At 37.6% G+C, this 12,546-nt stretch overlaps 1 protein-coding gene across 1 annotated transcript in view; it reads right to left on the bottom strand.

Annotated features, from left to right (window-relative positions):
- Positions 1–8,554, bottom strand: part of Btbd3 (BTB domain containing 3) — a 41,434-nt gene extending 32,880 nt beyond the window's left edge. The window contains exon 1 of the mRNA XM_052183738.1: positions 8,497–8,554. The gene's annotated coding sequence lies outside the window, so the exon portion shown is untranslated. The remainder of the gene's footprint in view (positions 1–8,496) is intronic.
- Between the last annotated feature and the right edge of the window lie 3,992 nt (positions 8,555–12,546).

The following is a 12,546-nucleotide window of genomic DNA, read 5'->3' as shown; positions in this document are numbered from 1 at the left end:
CATGAGAAAAAGAAGAGAAGAGAAGAGAAGAGAAAAGAAGAGAAGAAGAAAAAACATAAAGAAAGAAAGGACAAATAAGAATATGTCAATGGGAAAAATTAGCCAAGGATTTTGGTTGCTAAATATGGTCACAATGCATTATGTATAGCTACAAAAACGCCATGCCCATTAGTATGTGTAATTAATATAGGATAAAAAATAACGAGAAAGAACATAAAGAACAGATGGAAAATTTCCAGAGAATGTAAGAGACAAGAGGTTGTCTAGCTTTGCTTAATTCCCCGTTGAAGTAGAGACACATTTATGGTGGCAGGCACCTTCTGTATGGCGTGGCAGCAGCGTCATCCTTGGTAAAGGTTTATCAGTGGGCAAATGACACCCATAAAACATACAGACATAGGTGCTAAATACTTATCTTAGTGTGAGTCTGGCCCTGTGAGAATGTCTTTTAGTTTATTTGGAAAACATTAATATGAAAAAATTGAGGTATATAAAAAAGACAGTTGGGCTTTCCAAATCAAAACCCCTCAAATAGAATGCACAAGTCATAATAAACAGCTTGCTAGTGCCCCAATCACTTAATGTCTCTGGCCTTACCATGTCTGTCTGTGATATGGGATCCTAATAGTTATCTGGACACTGCTTAGTTTTATGATGGACTTTGTTGGCCTAAGTTCTTGATTGTAGTTATTCTACATGGTTCAGGTATGGTGTGATTGAGATGTCATTAACACCTCTGTAACTCTAAGAAAAGCACTTTACTATTCACTGTTGTGAATCTCATCCAATCAGCTGAAAACCTCAATAGAAAATCTGACTTTCCATAATCAAAAAGAATTTTACCAGCAGTCAGCCTTAGGCACTTCTGCCCAGGGTCTCTCTCCCTCTCCCTCTTCCTCTCCCCCTCCCCCTCCCTCTCCCTTTCCCCCTCCCCTTCCCTCTCCCCCTCTCCCTCTCACTCTCACTCTCCCCCTCTCCCTCTCCCCCTCTCTCCCTCCCTCCCTCCCTCTCTCTCTCTCTCTCTCTCTCTCTCATCAGTGTGTGTGTGTGTGTGTGTGTATGTGTGTGTTGCTTCACTATCTCTAGCTTTCTTTTCTCTTGCTCTATATCACACTCTAGTATATGTGTGTCTATATGTGTGCATGATAAATAATATATTTATCTAACATATCTAACATAGACAAATACATGTAAATTAAAGAAAATAGAAAATGTGAAGTGGAGTCATTCATGAAAAAGTTGCTCATGCTCAAATCAAAACAGACAGAGCTCTTTACAGGTAAGATCGGATCTTTTGACAAATAGGGATAGAAATGATGACTGCATCCTCGTAAACTAGCAAACTAACAAATCTGTGCTACATCTTTATAATGAAAATGACCTTGACGCACACAAACTTCCTCTATTTGTTTCTTGGCCCATCTTCTCTCAAGCTCTTCTACCTATAAAACTTGCTCTCTTTTTAATGCACAGGAACAAGTCTCTGTTTCATAGACTGAACACTGCTTGGTTTATGGACCACTAACAAAAGCCAAAAGCCAAAAGCCAAGCCATTGGAACCACTCTAAGTTTTGTGCTTTGGCTAACATAAGTAACACACACAAACATACACACACCCACACCCCCACCCCCACACCCACACACAGATATAATACCCATTCTATTGGTTCTGTTTCTTGGGACAACTCTGGCTGATACAATTTATAACTGTTTCAAGAATATTATATAAATTAATTTAATTAAAAACCAAACATTGTTATCTTTAACTTGCTACCTTATGAAAAATCAAATTCAGGTATGTTAAAATCTAATACATAGTAGAATATGATTAAATGACAAATGCTATCATCTGTTAATGAATATAAAACATAAAATAAAAGCAAGAGGAGTAGATATTTGCACTTTGAAAATACTTTTCTCAATTCACTGGGTAATAAGCACTTAAAAACCAGATTTATGAGGTGAAAGAAAAAGATTAATATCCATAGCTCCAACAAAGGAAAGGGGACATATATGTGCATATTTTAGTTGCTTATTAATAAATTTCCTAAATAGTTACTGATAAAATAGTTGCTAGGTATATGATAAAACACCAGACTTACAAAGATAGACATAGAAGACCACATCGGCACATTTTACTCTAATTTCTGTTCTGGTTCTGTTCTTTCTGTTTGCTGCCAGGATGAGAAAAACTCAGGAGCTTACTTCTGACAAAATTCCCAACTTCCCAGAGTAACTGCATGTTGTGGCGTTCAATCCACATCAGCGTTTTTATTGATTTCTTTCTGGAGAGTCCCACAGCTGAGGGAGCATGCAAAGATGATTAAAATATTCCATTTAGTCTACAAATATCACAATTTGTTATTCTAGGCAATGCTTCTATCTTGAGGGAATTTATTAAATAGTGCAGGAAAAAGAATCCTGACTATAATTTAGAAGAATGTGACAGGTACCTTAAGAGGAAATGAATGATTTGGCCAATTATACTTCATCAGATAGTTAATGCCAGGGGCTTTCTTTCCTCATGCTGGCCTCACCATGGTTCCTAACTTTCCATTTCAGTTTGGTAAAAGCCAATGAGGTATGACAGAATATTTTAAATAGGTTTCATTTGAGGCTGATAAGTCTTAGATAACTTAATATCCTCATTTCCCTGATTCTCAGCTGGTCAGATGACAGGACACTGGAAGGTGGGGTGAGTCAGAAGTATAGCTTATTTAGGTCTAAAACTCCTTTCTTTTATCTTTTCTTGCTGTCATGATTATTTTATTTAAAGGGGAATTTAAGTGTAAAGTATAAAATAATAATTCTCCTGATGTAATGGAAATTTGTAACTCAAGTACATGAAAAGCAACTATAACAAAAGGTTTGGTTTGGACTGCTAATGGTAGATATTATAAGGTGGAACATGATGATGTCATACTTCCGTGACCAGCCGCATTATGAGGTAGCATTCTTTTCCTTTTCGGCAAGACATAAAATACTGATCTATAAAGTACTTTAACACCAGAACTCACAAAAACAAATGATCAGTGGGAAAATGTTTAACTCATCAGGATATGTTCTTATGATAATTTGTGAATACCTTCATTTTGTGGGAGTGCCACAGCAATTGGAAATAAATTAATCTGGCCAATCTATTCTAGAAATGAAGAGGTTTAATAAAATTAATGGGAATGGTCTCAAACTGTAAATGAAAATTATCATTTGATGAATGGTAGTGGTGATCATAGAAGTGGTAATATATATCACAAGCCTAATTGTTCAAAGATTGTTAAACCTTGGAATAATGTCTTACAAAGTTACATCATATGCTGCCTCCTCATTCCTTAAAATTAAACACACCTATCCTGCCTTGAGTCACATTTAGCCTCTTCCATGGTCTTTCACTATACTAATTCTAGTCAAAACATCTTATACAGGTCCATATTGCAGTAAAATGTCTTTACCTAGCAGGCAATGTCACTTCTTAATGTGAGAGCATTTGATCTTGAAATGATTAAAATCTAACAAAGAGCTCAGTAAACATGGTAGTAATAATTTCAAATTCTACTTTCCTCTTCTTTTTGTTTTAAGAGTTTACCTTATAGACATATATTGAAGCAGTATTTAACATGATGGCATCGGACTTGGTGACACATGCCTATAATTCCACCACTTAGCAGATTGAGAAAAGAAGATCCAGTGTTATAAAGTCAAGCCTTGACTACATCGCGAGACCCTCATTTCAAACAAGCAAAATCCAGAAATCTCCCAAAGCAACACAGACAAACAAAAAACCCCAAAGCAACAAGATAAATTTCACACATCTTAATTATTCCTGGGTCTCCAATCCCATGTAAACTTTGTGTTACAGTCTGAATGAAAATGGACCCTATAGATTCTCAGTTAGTGGCATTATTGGAAGTGTGACCTCATTGGAGGAAATGTGTCACTGGGGGCGGGCTTTGAACTTTTAGAAGCTCAAGCCAGGCCAGGTGTCACTCTGTTTTCTTGCTGGCCTGAGGATTGATTCAGATGAAGAACTCTCAGCCTCTTCTCCAGCACTATGTCTGTCTGTGCACTGTGATGCTTTCCTTAATTAACAATGGACTAAATCTCTAAAGTGTTAAGTAACTCCAAATTAAATGTTTTTCCTTTACAGGCGTTACTGTGATGCCTTTTCACAGTAATAGAAACCCAAAGTAAGACACGCTGTGTTGGTGTTATATTTAAAATATTAAATTTAGTGCAATCATGAAAACTAAACTCTTGTAAACAACTTTATGTTAGCAATAATAAAAGGTAAGAGCTATACTTTGACCTATAGTTCCCTTTTAAAGAAAGAAAAAAACATTAAGCTCTAAGGGAAATTTACACTATTTTCTTGACTGTGAGCATACACTTTATTAAGCCAGTTTCTCTAAGATCACATAAATATGAGAATACTTATTTCCATGCCACATTTCATTATGGGGTGGGGGGAGCAGTCTAGTCAAGAACTGCTTGCTAAAAAGACATTTCCATAGTCACACTTTAAAAATGAATAAGGACATACATTTTGGGGGGCAGGATCTCACTTTTGGTCCATACTGGCCTGGAATTGTTATGTAGCCCAGAAAGCTTGGAGCTAGCTGCCTACTTGGCTTAACCTCCCAAGTACTGCATCACAGGCACATAGCACCAGAGTAGTTCAACACAGATAAATTAATGTTGATACCGTTTGCAATTTTCTATGCCAAAATACCTTTTCAACATGTAATGGATAAAATAATATATTTTTAAAACCCACTTTTACTTCTTTTCATACTATGTCTTTGAAGCCGTATGTTCTTTTCCTTAAAAGCTCAGCTCAATTCAGACTAGTCATGTCTCAAGTGTTACTTGTGGCTATCATATTGCACAACATGGAACTAGGACTAAGTCCTTTGTTCCCATTCTTAGAAGTATGTTGCCAGCAGCTGAGAAATTTGAAATTTTTTATGTCTGTGTTATAACTCAACAGTTGATCTAGATATCATCTGGACCGTTAGGTGTTTATAAACTCTTTGAGTGATCTTAATATATATATATGTGTGTGTGTGTGTGTATGTGCATCTGTGTATATATGTATATGTGTATATACTTATAAAAAATAAATACATATAATATATAATTATATATAATTTGAGACAAATCTCATTTATATGCATTTTAAATCATTCTCAAGTGTTTGGTATGAAATGCATAACAATTGTTTAGTTACATGTATTCACTTGCATCAGCTTATAAAATTATGCTGAAATATACTAACAATGCAGTACATTTAATACCCATTTTAAATGCGTTTCACTAATATGTCTTTAGATTACTTGCTAATAAAAGTCTGATGCTTTGGATAATATGACCAGGTTTGTTTGCAACATAGTCCCTTCATACTGAAATTTAATCTCACACTTGTTATAAAACTGTGCTACATCTGTCGAAGATTTGGCTGGAATGAAATTCTCTTTCTCTACCCTCTTAGTGTCCATGTTTGGAACACTTGAATTAAAGTCATATTTAAAAATGAAAGGGTAAATAGAATTTATCTATGTGCATGTAGAAACACGTGCAAAATAATGACTAAATACGTAAAGGTGGGAGTTATAAGCAATAAGAGGGTGGGAAGAAAAATGATTTTCAAGTGGAACCAGGGAGACACCATACTTTCTTCTTAATCCTATTTTATTGGGTTTATTTAATTATTGAAACAGGATCCTGATGTTTTCCAGGTTATATCCTAACTCCCAGGTTCAAGTGAGGCTCCTGCCTCAGCTTCTCAAATAGCTGGGAGAGCAGGTTTGTGTCACTAAACCTGGCCATTAAAAGATACAGATTCATGATGCTGTTTTGTCTACCAAGATTAAGGGGGTTAAAACTCTTCTGTTTTAAATCAATATCTGTCAGTCTAACAGGCAAGCTGAGACAGGCCAAGATACCAAGTCCAAGAACAAAGAGTTTATTCATGCCAGAATACAGGAATTCCACCAGGGAGAAAATAATAATTCTCATTGTCTAGAATAAGTGTTTCCAATGTGGCTCCAAAGGAAGGAAGGAAGGAAGAAGGAAGGAAGGAAGGAAGGAAGGAAGGAAGGAAGGAAGGAAGGAAGGAAGGAAGGAAAGAAGTTAGGAGGAGGAGGAAGAACAAAAAGAATAAGAACAGGAAGAAGAAGAAGAGGAGGAGAAGAAAGAGGAGGAGGAGGAGAAGGAGGAGGAGGAGAAGGAGGAGGAGGAGGAGGAGGAGGAGGAGGAGGAGGAGGAGGAGGAGGAGGAGGAGGAGGAGAAGGAGGAGGAGGAGGAGGAGGAGGAGGAGGAGAAGGAGGGAGAGGAATGTCACAGCAAATCGTTTTGTGCAGTAAGCCATACTGGTCAGCACAAAAGCACAAACAGCAAGAAGAGCACAGGACATCCTTGGTCCCTTATGCTACACATTCCAGGTTATAAATGTAACAAACAGGAAAAGACTTTTGCATGAAAGTTCTTTATTATGTTTATGGCATCACTGAGTTCACAGAGGCATGCTCTGTTGGGTCAGGATGACCTGAACGACCATGGCCCCATGTTTCACAAGTATCCCACATTTATCCTAAGGCTAAAGAATGCATGACCTCACTGCTATACCATTTGAAGTCGTTTTTCCAGCTTTTACTAATTTCCTAGTCTATTGGTCTGTTGGGTGAATCTGCTCTTAGGAAGGCTGCCAGTAAGTTCTCCTGGACTCTTTCCAACAACTCCTCTTAGATGGTGGGTTGCTGGAAGCCAGAGATTCTAGCCCAGCCTTAAATGAGACCACTCAGCTCTGCTCCTCTTGGTGTCTCTTAAAGTTCAGCTGCAGAACCAAGAGCAAATATACTCTATGATGCTGTCAATAAAAGACAAACTGGGATATAGCACAAGCACATTTTCAAGAATCTGCATCAAGCTGCTCCTGTGTAAGTGGTCAAAGCCAGTTCTATGGGTGAGACCAGAATCAGGTGAGAGGCTCTACAGAGGGTGTGGACTCAGGCATCAGTGCATCCAGGCTACAAGCACCGTATATATGAAGGGCGTATATGTGATTAATCCTGTCATGTGTCACTGTGTTCCTTTCCAGTGTTCTTGCTCTGCAGTGTTACCATAATTATCTCAATGCCAATTATTTAAAATTAGATGTCTCCTTCAAATTGTATTTGTATCCCCTTTAAAATGGATTTTTCTTTATATTTTATACATTTTAAAACACCTTTTTAAAATGACTGTGGATAAATAATAAAAATCAATATAATCATTGATCAGGAAATCATAAAAATATGAAATAGGATAAAAAGGTGTCATAAATTATCTTGAATTTCAAAAAATCTGCAAATGCTGTATGTTTTGTCAAAATTCTGAATCTGATTTTGAAAAATTAAATATATGTTCATTTGCATATGCTAATGACAACATACTCTTTCTGGCAGCTTACTGATCTTTTGAACCTTTGTTTTCCTCTGTACTTCTTTGCAGTTGATAGAGTGCATTGATCCATTATGTAAAACATTTTGTGCTTGTGTTTTCAGGCAAATGTACACAGATACAAACAGTACAGGCAAATGTACACAGATACAGTAAAAGGTTCTGTATTTTACCAATTGGCAGCATGACTAAGGTTTGGTTTAAGGCTGAAGGCAAGTGTGTTTTCTTGTGTAGGAATGCTTATATGGTGCTTGTCCAATTTCAACCTAAATCCTTCAGATTCAGAAGAATATGTGTATAAGGAATGTATTATATATTATAAGAATATATGTATAAGATATATATATTATAAGAATATATATATATATATACTAATGCCTTTAAGCAGGTATTGTAAAGAACCTTATACAAGTAAACTGCATTCCATGCAGCTTTGAATTGCCATGTAACATTTTATGCCAACAGAAGTAAATAACAAAAATAGACAACAACAACAACAAACAGCCGTAAAATACCACCTGGATATGCTACGTTGCTTGTCGTTTGAAAAGGTTTAGCACTCTGTGCCTGCTCATGATGAAAGAAAGACTCAATATTCTTGTGTGTATCTGGAGAGGGTGTTCTTCCCCACCAGATAATAAGTTGAACTAGACTCCCCGTGGTTCCAGTTCCTCCCAGGTTAGCTTCCCAGGATGTAATATGACAGCAAAACAAGTACATACCACCAGACTTCCTTGCTTTGGTTTTCTTCAGAAACAAACAGAATTCACAAATAGAATTCAAATGAAAGTGGTTTGCTTGGCAGTGGTCCATGGGAAAGCTGGTGGTAAGGGAGGGAAGTGAAACAATCAGGGAGAAGCGGCCAAGGAAGGCTGCAGGCAGCTGGAGCTGCAGTGTGCTGAGGACTCTGGGAGCTGGCATAGAGTCCACACAAGTACACACACACACACAAACACACACACACACACACACACACACACACACACATACACACACACACACACATGCTCACACACAGCTATATTCCAATGAAGGGCCAGAAATTCAAAAATCATTACTCACTACCTCCTGCTGATCAAGTCACAAGAGAAGTAGAACCATTAGCCAGTAGTTGTCATCCATCAATGGCTTGGGGTGTTCTCAGAGAAACTAACTCCCTTGTGCTTTCCCTTATCAGTTCCTGTTCACGAGCTGAAAAGAGTTCTGCGGCCAGAAAGAAAGGAAATGAGATTCTGTAGCTCATCATTGACGTCTAGTGATCCCGGAGCTTGTATTAAGAGAATGGAACCAGGATGTCTTCCACATGCAGACCCAGCAGCATCACACAGTCCCTTCCGCAGCATATCTCAACATGATATTTATTCCCTTGAAAGCTTATCATTTTTCCCATCTTTACTATTGCTGCCTTCTCTGTTTCTCTAAGAATTCAAAACCTCTCTCATGGCCATGTTCTAGTGATGCACACAGCAGACAGCGACTCTAGTGCCTACATGACAGCAAGCCCAGATCACCAGGTGGTAGCTACATTCTCTGTGAAGATAACTTTGCACTCAAGCTTTTTCTGAAAAGTCTAAGAAGTATTTTTTTTATGATGGCACAGATGTCTTGAAGGATTCCCAAAGGCAAAATTGCAAGCAGCTCTCCAATCCTCTACCTCAGAAGGAAAATCTACACCGTTTCACTTTCTTCCTGCTTCCAAGTTGATATTTGGCTCTGGCTGAAGGCAACTGAGTTTTGATTTGTTACCTGTTACAGACTAGAAACTCCAAACCTGGGAAAAGGCAAACCTTTTCTTCTAGGAAGTTGAATGTCATAGGTGTCATAAGGGTACAGTGCTGACCAACATAGCTAATCATCTCATAATACACAAAGTATTCATTCCTCAAATTTCTGTACATCCTCAAAGTTCTATGTAGCCCTATAGAAGAACTGAGGTACAGAGAAGCAGTATCGATGGGAGAGGAGTTCCCATTTGTTTCTAAAGGTGATTCTAAGAATGTCAGCAGGCACAAAGAAGCTCATTAGGAATTTTGAAACTTTACTAAATTGACTGAGGGAGTAGCAACCTGACCTTTTCAAATGTTTCCAGATGCTGAGCACTGGATTGAAATGCTAAATCGAAAGAACCGACTATTACTGATTAGCAGTGCAATAGCAAAAGGACCAGTTTTCATTTGATGTAGTGAGTCATGTAGGATGGAAAGACTCTGACACTCAGTGATTAATTTCTAAAAATGTGGTTGAACGAATCAAATTATGTATCATTTGATGCGATTAAATGTGAGTCCCTGCACTGTACGCAGACCTTTCGCTTTGCAAGCATTGCCAGCCTGTGAAATTAACTGTGCCATTTACAAGCTATCATGCAATTTTCTGTTTCCCGAAACAAAAGCAACAATCTGGGTACATTAAAGATCGTTATATAATTGACAAACCTGCTTTTATAAAACTTGATCTAAAACACTTAAATGGCTATCATTTGCAAACGGAGCTACTCATTAACAGTGCAAAATCATTTAAAAATTAAAATGAAAACCACACTTATTTTTGTCCCCCTAGGATACTTCCAATTCTACATTTTTATAGTCTACAAAGTTTCCTTCACTCAGGCCAGTTACCTCATCTGATTTCATTCATATAAGGAGACAGAAAAGGTACCTGTGTCCCTTTTTTTAAAATACAACTAAAGGATAATTTTCCTTTTCTACTTCAGCAACTAGAAGACAGATGTATTTCCATCAAATCACAATAATTGGATTTGGAGTTCAATTTCAACTCTTAAAATACTTATTGGAGTAGACATACACGAAGGGCGTACACAAATTACAAGTGTAAAGCTCAGTGGCTTGTCACAACCTAAAGATACAGATGAAGCTAGCGATTATATCAACAAATGGAGTAAGACCACTGTTGCTCAAGCCCTGCCCCCACTGCCTGTTTCCACTGGAGAACCAATACTCTCCCTGCTCCTCTGGAATTCACTTGACTTGCATTTGAATAGGATATAGAGGAAGTCTCCTGGGATGCACTCTATTTGGCCCTCTTGATTGTGAATATAATCATACATTTTAGATTATCAATGCATACTACATCACATGTTACATTTAAAAACAATCATCAATTTGATTATTGATAGAAACATCTTATTTCCCATTTTTTCCATTATAAATATTGATACTGTGAACCTCCCTGTACACAGTGAATGTAAGTACATTTCTGTTAAATTTATGCCTAGGGGTAGTGATGAAAGATATATGCTACCTTAGTTGACATTCCCCAGTAGTGCTTGTGTGGACTTACAGTCCTATGGTATTGTCAGAGAGTTATTACTCCTTATTCTTGCCCATTCTTGGCATTATCTGTCATTTTATCATGACCATTATATGTCATATGACAGACATATCATTAATAATATTTTGTTCCAATTTTAACAATTGGAAGTTAAATCTCTTGATGTTGTTCACCTGTAAGTTAAACAGTGATTCAAAAAATACTAAAGTTTTCTCTTTGTAGCCCCCACCTATATAAGTGCAGTGACTTAAGTCTGTCTTATTTAAGCCACCTATTTGATTCAGAGTATCCATGGAGACTACAGAAACCTGAAGATCATCTCTGTTTACTTCAGTAAAGTTTGGGGCCCATGAAGCAGGAGAACACATGATTATATTGGAATCATAAGTATGAAGCCTACTGAGTTAATATTATGTTTATCCCAAAAGAGATTTTGAGCAATACACCCGACAAAGTGCAAGACCACTAAAGAGCATAGCATGGATGCAGGCTGAGGTAACTACAGCCATTCTGACTCATCACTACAGGGATTGCTCCTGAGTAACCCTAGGCAGTTTTCCCTACATAGCTTGCCAGCACACTGTAAGTAAACAAAGCAATTAGAGAGGTGTGTGAAGCTTTATGACCTTACCATAGTGCTAGGAATGTGCTTGACCCTGACAGCAGCTTAAGATAAGCTAGGTTCTTTCAAGAGAGGGTGAAATAATTTCTGTCCTGTTTGTTTTATAGGTCTCTATCATTTTGATTCACAGAATCTTGGAATCACCAAGGTCTATACTTTATCTGTAGGACCCCATCAATTTGCATTCCATGGAAACCTGTATCTTTTTCTCAGTCCCTTTTTTCCCATAGCACCAAGATCATTCTCCTAACCTGAGTCCAGTTTGCTCCAGGACAAACATTGTAGTCTTATGTCATGAGAGCCATATTATGACTTTACTTTGTTATTTAAGCTATAACATGTTATGACTTCCTTTACTCCTGTCCTTATACCCTGATTCTGCTGGCCAAACCATATCCAATTCTGTATTTTAGTTCATGCCTCTTGCCTTGTGACCTTTTTTGGGTGGCTAATCATCTTTAATTGCTTTTGACTTCTCTGCCCAACTTTTTCTATCCTGCCATTTCTGACCCAGGAACTTTACCTAACCTCCCTTGAGAAGCTGCTTTCAACTATATATAATGAACATTATGGACATTTCTGCACTGTCAAGTGACAGGTTTTTTTCAGATGGAAAATCTCCAGAAAATGAATAAAAGAGCAATTTCAGTTGGATATGTTCAACTTTTGAGGCTTAATATATGTGCTAATGTATTACACAACTCTTCATTGTAGCCAGTGTCTACAGAAAATAATCCAACAAGAAGACTTTGGTCTTTATCTTCTTTACATTTACCTTTGATTTTGTATACTGGAAGACGATTATTGAAATAACACTTTATAAACCACAGCCTCCAAATATAGTGGCTTAAGAGAACAAACATAAAGTTACCTAGTGAGTCTGAAGATTGGCAGTTTAGTCAGTCCTAAGCTGGGCAAGCTTTTCAGTCTTGGTTGGATTTTACTACGTGCTTTCTTCCTAGCTGTCTACAAAGCCTTGGTTGGGATGACAGAAGTTACTGGTATCTGTTCTAGGTGTTTCTTTCGTCGCAGTCTAGCCTAGACAGGTCCTGTCGATGGCAATGATGAAGACAGGATGGCAAGTGTGAGCAAGTGCTGTTGTGTGAAGGCTTGTCTTGCCTCTGAATATCTGTACCTCTCTCATCCAATTAACTGAGACCAGTCATGTAGCTAGTGTGACAGTCAGACTGGGAGGTGCA

Source organism: Apodemus sylvaticus, chromosome 5 (genome assembly GCF_947179515.1).
Source record: "Apodemus sylvaticus chromosome 5, mApoSyl1.1, whole genome shotgun sequence".
Taxonomy (NCBI): Eukaryota; Metazoa; Chordata; class Mammalia; order Rodentia; family Muridae; genus Apodemus; species Apodemus sylvaticus.
This window is presented reverse-complemented; position numbering and strand designations above follow the sequence as displayed.